The following is a 15,926-nucleotide window of genomic DNA, read 5'->3' as shown; positions in this document are numbered from 1 at the left end:
TAAAGAAACCTGTTGTCCTGAGAGAAAATAGTGTGAATGTACTGAACAAAACATTTCCTCCTAAGAGTGGAAAGCATTATTTTAAAATTAAAACAAACTTTATAACAGATCATCTTTGAAAGATAATATTTGGATGTAAGCTTCATAGGCAGACTGTGTTGTCATGGTAATTTGATTCACAAAATGTGTGGATCTTAAAGCTTCTCTATTTATATGCAAATATTGTATAACAGTCAAGTGAAAATCTATTTGGCTCTTACCACTTCACTTCTGCCCTTCTAGAACTTTAACTATTTAGTCACCAACAAAGTCTTACCACAGTCATAGAATACATGATCTTATTCATAAAAGTAATTATACACAACAGTCTATTTAAAGTAACAAGCACATAGTTTAAACAGACAAATAATGCATAATTCTTCTAAAATGCAATCATTCTTCCTATAGAGTTATACAGAAAAATATATTGATTTTTTTTGTATTAAGATCTTCCTTCCTAGGTCCAGTGGCTCACACCCTACAACTCCAACTACTTGGAAACTGGATATAAGAGAATTGTGGTAAGAGGGCAGCTCAGGTATAAATTTATCAAGACCCACATCACAATAAACAAGCCAGGTGTGGTTATGAGGATATGCAATCCCAGCTACAGGGAAACTTAGGTAGGAGGATTGTGATCCCCAGCAAAAATTAACGAAGCAAAACAGACCAAAGGTGTGGCTCCAGTGGTATAGCAATTGCTTAGCAAGTAAAGGACCTGAGTTCAAACACCAGTACCTCTAAAAAAACACAAACAAAAAAGATCTTCCTTATATTTTACAGAAACTTAGAACATGGATAAGTTTAGAAAGATAATTCAAGACTGGTTTGGATATTGAGAGAATCCCAGAGAAATTTTTCCCTGAGGTTGAAGGAGGGAGACAAGGTGTGCTAGACATCTCTTAAGAGAGGAAAATTCCAGATAGCCAGTTTGCATCTCATTTTGAGGAAATACAATATAGAATTGCTTTTCTAAAGCCAGAATGAAGAAGTTAGAATGTTTTCATCAGTCTGATATTTTAACTTTATCTTTCTAATCATATACCTGATTGTGCATCAAACAGACATATTATTACAGTAGGATTCAAAAACTATCTTTCCTACTCCTCAGTTGATTTTTCTCCTGTGCTATTTTTAACAGTCAGAATTAGTTTTTTCATTCATTCTTGTATTCCTAATATTTTGTTCTTGTGCCAGTGCTATATCTTTCTTTTCTAGAATCAATTGTAGTTTTCAAATTATTTTGTTGCTTCCTCAATTATTGCTGTTGTATTATTTTATTTATTTATTTTTTGTCAAGCAAAATATTTTAATTAGTAGGTTGATCATAAATAAATCCACATAAAAGATTTAACAGAAGTACAAAGAGTTTTATGTTTCTTTTGTGGACTCAATTCATAATATGTATTTGTCAACCTCATTCTCTAAGTGTGACAAAAAAAGAGTTGTCATCCAAGAGTATAGCACAGTTTAAGCAATTCATATATTGTAGTTACATTTTTACATTTTCTTTACAAATGTAACACTTATGTACATTATATATATATTCTCTATAGTTCATGTACTGAAACAGTATTTTCTTTATAGGGAAAATGAATTCATTGAATGAATATGAATCATTCCTTGCTAAAAAGTAATTCACATAAACAAATAGCACAGTACCACTGCCTTTTGGCATCTCTTGTCAGAGTTTAAGTCCAGAAATTTTATATTAAGAAAAAAAATCACCTAATTTTACATTATGACATGTCATTCCACACAGCTACATAAATTTGCTGGCCTGCAATGAAGAGAACACTGTATTGCTCCACTACTGGAAATATGTAGAAACCAACTCAAATACACTTGGTGAAACAGAATCATCATTGCCATTAAAGAAGGCTGAAGAAAATCTGTCACTTTCTTTCTTTCCCTCTACCTTCTCCCAAAACTTTAGAGTGCTGTGCATTGTGTCTTATAACAGCAAATGCCTCCACATCAAATATCCTATGTGCTTCTCTGAAATATGCTTTACCTAGGTTATGCATCTTTTTCTTCTTATTAAATTTTAGCCTACTTCATTTACAAATTTGCTGCTGAACATGAAGCAAAAATTCATAGTAAGAGAATGCAGCTTCTGTCCTGTCTTCTATTAAATGCTGAAAAATTTCTGCTTTGGCAGGACTCTCATCTTTTACCACGTGAAGAACTGGGCTTAAGGGTCTGCTGTCTCTAAGCCAGGTTATAAAGGATCTTGCTCTTTCTGATGAAAGTGTGTCTACCTCTGGAAGATGTGCCATTTTCTGTGGTATTGATGCAAAATTAGGATAGCCAAGTACATCCTCTATGAAGTTGTTGTCACAGACTTTTCCAATTCAAATGTAAAAAAACAGAGCCAAGGTCCATAAGGAAAGCACCTTCTCTTATCAGCTTCTCTGCTGACAATTTTTGAAGGGGTGGCTGAGGTACCACCTTGTCATTAACATGTATTGCACCCTCATCTGTGAATCTGTCTATTCTGTATAAGTTGGGATGAATCATTTTCATTAGATGAACAAGTGGCTGAGACTTTATCTGACACATGGCAAATACACAATCATCCAGCATGTGCTTGTACCCATTCTAAATGCTTTCTGTTTGAGAAGGGCCAAAACATAGAGAGGGAACAACTTGAGTGAGCTGGGTGCTATCAAAACGGAGTGCTGTAAGTTTGAGACAGTGGAGCCATACTCAGATACTGAGTCCACCACAGCATTCACCAAGGCATCTCTCACATCTGATAGACTTGAGGAGACTGATTGATCCACCGCCATGTTTGCCAGAAGGCAGATGTCAGCTTGCATACTCACTCCTGCATGTACATCTGCCAGTGAGCTAACCACGGGCAAACAAAGTGTATGCACTCTAATTTTTCTGCTCACCTTTGCTTGATGTATATAACAGGGCTGTTTGAAAGCACACTAAGGATGTATCTGTCAAACTTTCTTCAACTGACAATTGCACTGTAATTCCAGCATCAGGATTGATGTTGGCAAGAGACAACAAATCAGTGGAATGGACAAAGAAGTTTCCATGAAAAGTGTGCACTGAATGACCTTTAGTACATCTTATTCTCCTAACTGCTTCAAATCCAATATTTCTTGTCAGATATCATTTTAGGTCTTTTTGTAGCTTTTCTGCTTGTGAAGAATTGTGAATACAGTGGAATGATGGATAATAACAGATGCACCCTGCAGAATACATGGACATACAAGCTAGAGAAGCAAGATGAGAATACTGTGAGAATAAAAGGAATAAATCCACTGTAGTTTGCTGTCCTGAGCAATCTAAAGCAAATTTCTTATAAAAATCAGTTGCAGGTCCAAGGTGTTGTACTACCTTTGTACTTGATCTTTGATTTGGATCTTCTCTAGACTTCAAAAATGCTGCATCCAAGGAAGGTAACTGCTTCTGGAATACAGACACCTGGCCACCTGTTGGAGACATTAACTTAAAGGTGCCTGAAGTGCAGGAACCAGGGCACTGTGTCTCTCTCTTGTACTAGCGAACATATTTGGTAAATCTTTTATAATCTCTACTTTCAAATAGATTCACAAGTAAACTATCCGGCATAGGTAGAAAAACATCATCTATATCAGATACAATCAACACCTGAGGCTGGGACAATCCTTCTTGCAAATTGTAGAAATGAATAGTATTATAAAACGTCATGAATCCTATTCTTGTTCATGAATCTCCAGGAAGATTGTCTAAGTTTTCTAACAGTGACTGGCACAAAATTGTCAAATATCCAGCTTCCACTGCATTGTGACAAAAATCTAAGACAAACAAGTAAACTGCAGGTTGAGGAGGACAAAGCATGTAATCTGAGGAAGCAATGAACTCCATAGTTGAATTCTGAACTTCTGGTTGTTTATGAGGCTCTCCACAATATCGTGTAAGGGGGTTATACATAAATTCTTCAGGAACATCACTAACTCTGTAGCACAAGTTGCACTTCCATCTGCGCTGATCAATGAAGGACACAAAAGGGTTGATATATGTTCGACAAGATCGGCACCTCACCATGGTATTTGATGTTATCACTGGTAATTGTGTTAGATCTCTAAAAGGATGTAACAACAATCCAAAAGGAAGCTTAGCTTTATTCAGTAAAGCCTGTGTCTGTGGACTATTTGTCAAAGTACATCGAAATGAATCTGGGCTACAGTTTAACTTTTTGATTTAAACTAAATTCAAGTTAGGTACAGGAGCCCAAACCGGAGCCATGGGTAAAATTTTCCTCTCCTGAGTGAGGTTGACAGGTCTCAGGCTTTCCAGTTGGGGAGAACTTTGAAGACTCAATCCTCCTAGACTGGAAGATAGCTGGTTCACACCAGGGTACTGTTGAGGATACTGCTGGAATCCACAATACGCCAGGATACTGGGATGTGCTCCAGAATTGAGTGGTGGTGCTGCATTCTGATAACCAGGCTGAAGAGTGGGATACTCATAACCAAAAGGCTTAGCCATTTTTGATGGCTGAGGAATAGTGGCAGGAGCTGGAGCAGGGTCAGGTTCAGAGGCAGGATCAGGAGCAGGACTGCTTGCTGATGAAGAATGCATATCTGCATAGCTGCCTCCTTCCAGGGCATCATAACTGTTGGGCAAAGGTGAAGCACTGCTTGTGGTAGAAGAGCAGTCAACACCTGCTTCCTCATCCTCCTCTTCCTCTTCCTCATCATTGCAAGTTGATGACAAGGGAGTTAGTGCAGAGCTAGCTTGATAATTAACATATTCACCATACATCATTCCTTTCTGCTGTAATAGCTTTGATGGCTGTGTAACTGAGGACATGGGCTCAACTGGGTGCTTTGCAACAGGAGGCATTTTTGTTGAGGAGGCTCCTGACAAAGCAGTAGATGCTACTGAGCTGGACTTGGGAGGCATAACCAGACAGGACAGAGAATCAGCATTTGTTAGGTTGTTGTGGGCTATAGGCAGGGATCCCATGTGGTTTCTAATGAAATTGTCTTTGCTTGATGGAAGGCCTGGAGCTGCCCATGATGGAGTATTATATCCTGAAAGACTTTGCTGCTGATCGTGCTGCTGTGAAGGTGGAGGTGGAAGCAGTGATGGATGGCTGATAGCTGGATTTTGGCCAGACAATGAATTATCTTTAACTGGCCTGACAGTTGGAGCATTCTGTGAGGTAAACATTTGCCCATATGGATCACCAGCAGGCACAGAAGGATATGAAACACTAAGATACACAGAATAAGGAACAGTGGACATAGCATAATGACAAGTAGAGGGAAATCCCTGAGAAGCAACAGAAGACTTGGCAGAATACATTGGACTAGTGTAGTGATTCACAAAAGAGGAGTAGGGATGGGATGCACTGGTATGCAAAAGGGATGTTGATGATGCAGCACCTTGGAAAGATCCTGCAGTGGATCCCACAATGTGAGGGGCAGGAGGAACCCTGCCATACATCTGCTGTGCTCCTGGTTGGTTTGCTATGCTAGGAGTCACCACATTTTGTGTTGGTACTGTATAGAGGCCAGAGTCATAATCGTCACACTGGTTATCCAATGGCAATGAGGTCATTTTCCCAGGTCCTTAAGAGTAATGTCCTGAGGGAAGAAGATAGTTTTGATGATGTAATCTATACCCAGATAGCACCCGCATTTGATTCTGTGCTGGACCGTTCCTCTGGGGCGGTGCCAGGCCTGGGCCCGCTGGAACTGCGGCTCCGGATGCGGTGGCTCCTCCAAATTTGGATGGGATCCTGGCACTGGCTGCCTGGTGAGGGGACCCGGAGGGGGCCGACCTGAACGCACTGCTGGCAGCAGCATCAACGGCGGCGGCTCCCTAGTGTTGTTTTAGATATTCCTCGCTGGTCTGTTATTTTTGTTTGCTTGTATTTTCAAGTATTTTATCAAATATCTGGAGAACTTGATTTGCTTGTCTTTAGGAATAAGGTATTATAAAGTAAATCAGAAGCTCTATCTGTGCACATGGCAGAAATTGTCAACTTGTTTAAAAATTATATTCTAGCAAGCAGAATTTATTTGTAGACCTCCAAGTTTCAGAATCCTACAAATTTTCTCTGTAGGCTGTTTTACTAATTTTCTATCTCAGTATGGGCTGAGAAAAGGAAAACATTGAATTATGAAAATTCTAAGACATGCAGAAGCAGATTTTCACTTAATTTACTTATTTTCAGCCATCCAAATTACTTTAATTTGTGCGTATTAATTATACAAAAAGACTTCTTGGTGATATTTCCATGCATGCACACAATGCACCTTCATAAAATTTGTCCCCTCAATTATTCTTTCTTATTGCCTTTTAAAACAATTTAATGGGGTTTGATACTTTATTTTCATACATGCATATAAAGCATTTTGATTCAATGCACCCTTTGTCTTTTCTTCTCTGTCCCCACTCCTTCTGGTCCCCCTATCAGTCACCGTTTTTCTCATGTCATTCTTTTTTTCTTATTAAAGGTCCAGAATCCTCACATGAGAGAGAACATGCAATATACAATATTTATGATTATGAATTGGGTTTGTTTTGCTTAATATGATGATCTCCAGTTCCATTCCTTCTCCTGCAAATAACAGAATTTCATTCTTCTTTTTGACTAGATAATACCCTACTGTATGTATGTATGTATGCATATACAAATATATATGTGTGTGTACAAAAAATGAAAATGAAAAATATATACCATATATATCACATTTCATTTGTCTGTATCCATTTATTGATTTATAGGCACCTAAGCTTATTTTCTAGCTTGGTTATTGTGAATATCGCTGCTATAAACATGGGTGTGTAAATTTCTAGTGTATGATAACTTACATTCCTTAAGATATGTGTCAAAGAGTGGTACACCAGAATTACATTGTGGTTCTGTTTTTAGTTTCTTTGTTTATTATTGTCATGCTGGGTGGGGGTACATTAAAGTATTTACAAAGGTTCTTATAATATATCATATATATATATATAATATGTGAATTCACACCATGTTTTTAGTTTGTTGAGGAGCCTCTGTACTTGTTTCCATAGTAGCCACACTAAATTACATCCCCATTACCAATGTAAAATAGTTCCCCATACACACATCCACAGTCATCATCATTTGATATTGTTTATTTCCTTGATGAAAGCCATTTTGACTGGTGAGGGATGGGATATCCATGTCATTTTTATTTGCATTTCCTTTATAGCTAAGGATGTTGAACATTTCCTCATGTTTTAATTGTCCATGTATAATTGGATTATTTGGCTTTTGTGTGTTCAATTGTTTGGAACTTTTTGTATTTTATGGACATTAATCCTTTATCTGAGGAATAACATACAAATTTTTTCTCCTTTTCTATGGATTTTTCTCTTGATTGTGGAGTTATTTCCTTTGAAGCATTTTAATTTGAAAAATCTACACATCAAAGGAAATAATTACCAGAATGAAGAGACAACCTACAGAAAGGGAACACTGAATGAAGGATTAATATCCAGCATATACAAAGAGCTCCAAAAGTTAAATAACAAAAAATACTGTTAATGAATGGGCATATACATTAAACAGTTCTCAGAAGAAGTTCAAATGTCTAATGAACACATGAGCAATGTTCAGTATTCTTAGACATAAAGAAAATTCAAATCAAACTATGTTGACATTTCATCACAGTTAAGAGTGGTAATCAACAAGAAAACAAAAGGCAACAAATGCTAGTGAGGAAGGGGAAAAAGGAACTAATATATTGTTAGTGGGAATGTAAACTAGTGCAACTTCTATAAATGTCAGCATGGAGACCCTTCAAACAACTAAAAGTAGACCTACCTTGTGACCCTTGCATACACTATGGACCCCTCCATAAACTCTATTCAAAGGAGTTTAAATGAACAGAAAAGGCAGATACCTTCACACCCATGTTCATCACAGCACTATTCACAATAGCCAAGCTGTAGAATCATCTCAGGTGCCTAATAACTAATGAATGCATAGAGAAAATGTGGTGTATATACATGATGAGGTGTTATTCATCCATAAAGAAGAATGACACTGCTGTTGACAGGAAAATGGATGAAATTGTAGACCATCATTTTGAACAAAATAAGCCAAACTCAAAAAAAAATTATAGCATTAATATATTAATTTGATGTTGAAATAAGCTGAATAGTCAATTAAAATATTTTGCTTCCCCAAACAGGCATGTGAGAAAATAAAATACAAGCCACAGTGTGGGAAGCATTACATATACATTATAAATATGATAAAGATTATATATTTAGACTATGTAGATAGACTGCAAAAACACAGTAAGAAAAAGACACAATATTTTAAATAAATAAAGATTTGACAACCATTTCTCTAGAGAAGAAAGTGGCAAAAAATATACAGAAAATATTCAACATAATTATTTATTAGGAACCACCAATTAATTAGTCATTTTCAATTAGTCACTGTTGGTATGACTAAAGCTAAAAATACGAAACAACAAATTTTGGCTGTAATGGAAACTAGAGGTTTCATGTATTATTGGTAGTAATATAAAATGGTAAAGCCATTCTGGAAAATACTATGGTGATTTCTTTATAAGTTAGGGATGCTCAATTCTGCTCCTACTTATTTACCTTAGAAGAATTTAAATATATGTACCTACAAAGAAATTACACACAATAAAAATGCTCACAGCAGACTTTTTTTTCATTTGTTTTGATTTTTGTTTTGGGATAAGCTCTCACTATGTCACTATGTAACCCACGGTGCAGATTCTCCCACCTCAGCCTCCAGAGTCATGGGATTACAGTCATGGACTGTAATCTCTCTGTAAATTTTAATAATCCAAAATTAGATAAAATTGAAATGTCCATTAACATGTAAATGGGGGAACAACCTACAGTAAACTTGCCATTAAATACTACTCAAGAGTAAGCAGAAGTTGTGCAAAAAAAACCAATGAATATTAAAATAGTTATGCTGAGTGAAAGGGCAATAAAAAGGAGTTACTGTATGATTTCCTTTATACAAATTTCAAAGTGTGAATGCAGACTAAGGTATAGAGAGGGAAAATGTTTTGAAAATAACTCAGGAAATGGGAATAGATGAAGGAAGGCAGAGGAAGAATTGATTACAGAGGCATAAGCAAACACTTGATGATTGACGTATTCATCCTTTTGCGTGTGGGCATCCATACATATCATAAATTATTAAAATACACACTTTAAAAGTGCAACATGTTATGTGCCAATTACACCTTAATAAAATTACTCATGAAAACATATGCAAAACTAAACCACTTAATAAAGTAAAATAAATGTAATTTTAATTTTTAGTTGCAATGTATAAATAACTAATATATTGGAGGATGTATGTAAAATGTTCAAAATAACAGTATTAATATTACCATTTCTAGATGTATAAAATGAAGTTCAAAGAATCAAACAATTTTCCTATAGTTATGCAGCTTTACAGTGAACTGTTGTTTTAACTTTTTTCTAACATTTATTGAAATTTATTAACTATGGCACCAAACAAATGTTGAATATTTAAATCATCTCACTCATTCTATTAGGTTGTTTTTCTTTTTCTGGTACATTTTCTTTCTTCTTGATTTGAATCATTAGTTTAGTTGTTTTCATTTTTTCCTACATACTATTTTTCCCTTTTGCTAATAATTCCATTAACAATATTATTCACATTAGTCCACCTACTATACATAAATGTTCGCTAAGTGTAAATCGCTTTGGAAATCATTTTAATGGCATTATGATAGTTAACCTTGATAAGAATCCTATGATGAAGATCAATTTATAAGAATTATTCAAGTCCATCAAAAGCAGATATATGTCTACTCTTGCTCAATACAGGAAAGACCTTAAAACTTACTTTTCCTATTCAAAATTTTAAAGAAAAGCAATATGAAATGGTATCTATGTAAGTATTTGGATACTTGACTTGTCAGACTATGGCATTTTTGCAAATAAGAGCAATGAGTACACACAATGATCTTGACTCAATCTTCCATCTGCTGTATGAGCTCAGTATCTAAACCAAAAAATAAAATTATGAATTTCATTTTATTGGGTTTTTATAAGCATTTAAAAAAATTTGTATGAATAGAATACCTAATGTCACTATAATTTCATCCATTTTAACTAAACATTGTCATTGGAATCACACATTCCTTTCTTTTGTCAGCAAATAATTTTGGGGTTCATCTATAGACTGTACCTTATATGAGTGGGGTGCAATGGTAAACAAAAGTAGAGATAGTGAGTGCTCAAATCGATCTTATGAGTGTAAGGTGAGTTATATTTAATGCTAGGAATCTCTCTGTATAACTATCCTTATCTCAACTAGCAAAAACGCTTTGTCTTTCTTATTATTTCTTATGTCTTCTCTTCAACAATATTAGTGATAAGGGCAGAACAGGTTCTGCCTAGAAGCAAGGGGGTGTGGGAGGAGAGGGAGTGAGTGGGGAGCAAGGGGGAAGAAATGACCCAAACAATGTATGCACTTGTGAATAAATGAATAAAATTGTTTTTTAAAATATGATTGCAAAAATGAATATGAGTAATCATAGAATAAAAATCAATGTACTACAAAATAAGTGATTGCATGAGATTGAATATTATAAAGATTTACTTAAGTAAAATTCCCATAAGTATTTCAAACACACATTACTTCCTTCAAATCGTGACTATTTGTATATTATACTAAAATAAATTAGACTGTCTTAATAAAAAGTTTAGAAAGTGTATTAATGTTCACATGTGTGATTCTCTGTGAGTGAGCGTAAATTCATTTATGGTTATCATTTTTCAGAACAAGATACCTTATCCTTTATTTCTCTTTTCTATGCACAGTAGAGAGTACATTGGGGAAATTAGACAGAATTTTCCAGTGAAATGTCTTTCATTGAATGTCAAGCAGTAAGTATTCATAAAAATGTATAACCACTGTGTGTTTTGAACTTATAATTGATTTTTAGGTTGGGCCCTATTGTCAAATTTTATTTTCTCTTTATTTTGTTTATTTTAATATTCTTTCTGATTCTTTACTGGAAGAACTTCAAGAATAAAGCAAAATATAGCTTATTTTTGTGACACAAAAGTTGAAAATAATTGAAAAGTGGGAAGATGGAAACATCTGAGAAGGAGCGGATATACTATATGTGGACAAGTGAAGCATATTACCTTTACAGCTGAAGAGAATGATTATTTCCATGAGTTATGGCCTACAAAGTATGTGCAGCAAATTGTTTGCTTTTGTTTTATATTAATCTACATATAAAGGAACAGCAGACATAAAGTTGAAACTACAGCTCCTCAAAGAAATATTGAGAAGTTAAGTATCTATTAACATGATGCAACATGTGACAGCATCATTTCAAAGAAATTTTCACTTAACTGAGAACACTCCAAACTGAATTATTATTTTTGTGCATAAAAGTGCATTTACATTAAGTTTCGAAAGGCAAGACTTCATTATATAACAAATGTGATTAAAATGTGGCAAAGATGACCAAGTTAGGCACAAGTGTTCTAAATCACAGAAATAGAATTTAAATTCAGGATCTACACATCACCTACCACACTTCCGTTATTTTATAGGTGAGAAAGTAGAGCAAAATATTTAGACATACTGCATAATGTCATGTAAACAGAAAAGAGCAAGACAGGGCAGGCATCTCAGTTTCTGCAGTGCATTATTAAGCCTAAATTGCTAAACAACAGAAATAAATTTTAAAAGTTCAAAAGGTAAATAAAGGCATTCAGAATCTGAAAAAAAAAAAGAATTTATGGACTTAACGGTATTTATTTATCAGAGCTATGCTTTGGTAATGCAAAACAAAGAGAACAAATAGAACATTTCCCAATTGTAAATATTAATTTCTATAATCTATATCCATTTCACAAAAGAGCTACAGAAAATTATAGAATATTTAATTGGCACAACACCTCTGCCCTAATTATCTAATAATATAGGACATGAATTCTTGTGAACATTATAAATCTGTCAGCATAATTTACAGTAAATATTATTTCAATTATCACTTTTTCTATAAACGTACTTAGTTATAAGATATGTTATTAACTATCATGTAATATTGTTTAATGTGAACATGGTCTGTGTGGACTTTAATAACATAGTTTGTTTTAAATCATGTAAATTATTCTCTGTAAATATCCTTGAGGAACAACACCAACTCTGTCACAAATTTTGCAATGGTAAAAGAAAAATTTAGCTGCAATCACTCCATTGCTTTCTCTAGTTGTGTTTTGCATTTGTCTTGTGAAACACAGTGTTATCTCCATATTGCTGGTAGATTTCTTTTATGTATGACAGCATTTTAAAACTGAATTTAATCATAATTTTTCCTCAGCACATTTATAAGTATTTATGGCATGCATTATTAGTCAGATCAAACATAGTATAAGAAGAAAATATGTAAGATCTGGTTGCCTGTATTAGTTAGAAATAGAAATAATAGGATACCTGTCTGTCTCCTTCTCTGTCTATCTCTATTTTTCTCTGTCTCTTTATACATATATTTGTCTATTCTGGCCTTCTCCCAGTTGGATAAGGCTCACTCACAAATTGGAAGATAATATGCTTTATGGAGCCTATTGGTTAAAATGATAATATTATCCAAAAAGCCTTTACAGGAACATCATGACTCTTTAGCCAGACATCTAGGGAACCATATCCTACTCAAGGTGACATTTGAAATTATCTATTACATTCCCCAAAAGTCAAAGGTGGTAAGGGAGTACATTATACTGCAATTTCAGCCAACCACAGATAAAGAAGATCTTCCCACTCTCAGAGCCCCAAAATGGATTGTGCTGAGGAATTACATATATGATTAAAATTTACATGCAGAAGAAAGACTGCACAGCAAATGCAAAGGGGTTTTAAATGAAATCACTGATATTTTATCTTTATGACCTTAACATTGCCAGAGTAATGTGATTCCATACTTAATATTACATAATCCTTAGCTCAATGTTACTTTGTAGTTCTGGCGACACTTGGGGGACAAAGAAAATGACACTGAAGAGTAGGTGACTTGCCTAAACCTAAAGTAGCCTAGCAACATTATTGAAAGTCAAATATTTTATTATGTACAATGTAACAGGTGTCAAAAGTGTCTTGTCTTCCAAGAACATGACCATATATATGGCTGAGTTGATAAATTCAATTCTCCTCTGTCTGTTTCGTGAGACTTACATATTACATAATTTTAGTTCTTTTAATTTTCTACCCCAAAATATCTTTGAACAAAAATTACTAGAAGCTTGATCAGATTGCGGTTAAGTACTTTCCTCCTGAAATATATTCCCACTTCTGCCAAACAGCAGTGTCTACATTTTCATTTGCAAAATGATCTATTTAATGCTTGAATATAGAGTATCTAATGAAGAAGTTCTTATCCAGATTTGACCACTAGCCTACTGCATACAAAAGTCTCAGACAAAGCATTGGCAAAGTGGAAGGAAATCGAATCTGAAAATCAATATTTTCAGCATTGAAGCATATATGTGGTTTTAAAGTATGAAGTAGGCTGCATATCTTCTGTATGATACTTTAGATCCACTCTTCATGCTTCTGTTTCTTCTGTGTCTCAGGAGGCAGAGGAGAGAGAGAGGTTTTGTTATTTATTCCCTCAGAAATGTGTCTTTAAAACCAACACTCATTTGTGGTTGTCTCACCCATATTAAACATCTCAGCTCTTTTGAAGAGTTCCAGGGTTTAGAATCTTCTGAGCTTCCCATATCACAAATCTTCTCTTTTTCAGCACTTGGAATATAAATAGCTTTATACTCTTACTAAGTTCTGAGTGCATCATCAAACATTTCTGGATTTCTTATATGTTTGTGGTATATTCACATTAACAATGTATATATATATATGTGCATATATACACACATACATATATAAACACATACATGCATATATTTAAATTAAATTCATTTTAACTGATATGGGAAGACATAAAATGATTGTAAATATTAATGGGTTTCCATGTGATGTTTGATACATATATACAATGTGTAAGGTTTATATTAGTTTGAACATATCTATCACTGAAATTATTTATCATTTCCTTCAATGATAAAAGAGTGTTGCTACCAATATTGTTCCCATAACATTTTGCTCATTTTTAGTGAGTTAATGATAGGAAGTAATGACTGGGAAAAAGAGTGAAAATAAGGACTCCCTTTCACAAGAAGTTTTAAAATCCTTTCCTTTAGCTTTTGGAAACACATAGTACAATATTTTTGTCTACAGTCACCCCCATGGAACAGCACACCAAAACTTACTTCTATCTAACTCTAACTTAATACTGATGGATAAACCTTGGCTCTTTCCTCCCTCCCCACTACCTTCCCCACTCTATGGTAACCACTATTCTGTTCTTAACTCCATTCATTCAATCATTTAGGTATTTATTTTTTCATTGATGTATTAATTCACTCATTTATTTATTTCTTTTACATTTATGTGTTTATTTATGTATTTAAGTATTTATTCAATTCATTTTTATTTATTCCTTGATACATTAAAGTATTTATTGATATATCTGTGTATTTATGTATTTATGAGTTTATTTTCATTCATTTATTCAATTGAGTATAAATTTTTTCATTCACTCATTTATTCATCTACATATTTCTGTGCTTGTGTGTGTATTCTTTCATTCAGCCATTTATTTATTCATTTATGTATTTATGTTTTTATTTTTGCATCCATGTATTTGTTACTTCCTTCGTGTGTTTGTTTCTTTCTATTCATTTACTCACTTATGTATTTTTTCAATCACTCATTCATATATTCATTTACATATTCATGTGTATGCATTTATGTATTTATGTATTTCTCTTTATTTATTTATCTGTTTTTGTAGAACTGTAGATGGAACTCTGGGCTTCAATATGAGCTACAGTACTTATTACAACTCTTTTTATTGGTGTGTTTGTTGAGATGCGGACTCGCTCATTATTTGCCAATGTATGACCATAGCACAATCGCCCTGTTCTTTGTCCTGATTTTCCAGCAACGCAGGGGAGAGCCCGTGGAGTCTAGGTGGAAGAAAAGGGAATTAATGCATTCACATCATAATGGGATTTGAACTCGGGTCTTCCCACCCGAGTGAGATTCACGGGTGTGAATGCAATCCCCCTGGTCTCTGTCTTGATTTTCTATCAAAGCAGGGACGAGCCCCTAGAGTCCAGGTGGAAGAAGGAAAAGACCAAAGTTTTTTTCAGGTGGTGCGGGGATTCAAACCCTGGCCCTCCCTCCCGCCAGCCAGTGCAGCACCCTAGGCCTTAAGCACCCCACCCCTGCAATTCCTACCTTAGAAGTTGAGCACAACCACCACCAGGTGTGATCGTCAAGGCTCTCTTGGAGTGGGCGAGAAAGGCAGGTGAGAGAGATCTCTGAAACTGCTGTGGGCTGTCAACTGCCAGCCGTGCTCTGCAAGATGTAAGGGGAAGGGAGTTTCCCGAGGCCGCCTGCGCGCAGCGTTTGCGTTTGTGCAGGAGCAGGAGGAAGAGGAAGATGCATCAATGCAGGGCAGGAGGAATAGGAAGACGGACCAATGGAGGGAAGCCGAGGGGGAGGAGGAGGTGGAGGAGGAACGCTGCGTCCTGGGGAGCCATCTAGGATGAGGGACAGCTGGGCCAAGGTGGTAGTGCTGGAGGGAGGCCAGATCTGAGGATCGCTGCAGTTGGCCGCCTGGCAGGAGAGCCCTGCTTCCCGCTGCTCACAGCCGGGCCACCACTCTTGCTCCCTGAGGCTTTCCTGACATCCCTTTCTGTCAAATCCTGGTTCCCAGCCCTACCAAGGCTGCTGACTTCCCTGTGCTGATCCCACCAGCAATGGTCTTGGTCGTGAGATATTATTCAAA

At 35.4% G+C, this 15,926-nt stretch overlaps 1 pseudogene; it reads right to left on the bottom strand.

Annotated features, from left to right (window-relative positions):
* Nucleotides 1-1,703: 1,703 nt before the first annotated feature.
* Nucleotides 1,704-5,703, bottom strand: LOC141415711 (protein transport protein Sec24B pseudogene; annotated as a pseudogene).
* Nucleotides 5,704-15,926: the final 10,223 nt, after the last annotated feature.

This window comes from Castor canadensis, chromosome 13 (assembly GCF_047511655.1).
Source record: "Castor canadensis chromosome 13, mCasCan1.hap1v2, whole genome shotgun sequence".
Classification (NCBI taxonomy): Eukaryota; Metazoa; Chordata; class Mammalia; order Rodentia; family Castoridae; genus Castor; species Castor canadensis.
The sequence above is the reverse complement of the archived record's forward strand: the minus strand, read 5'-3'. Positions and strand labels throughout refer to the sequence as shown.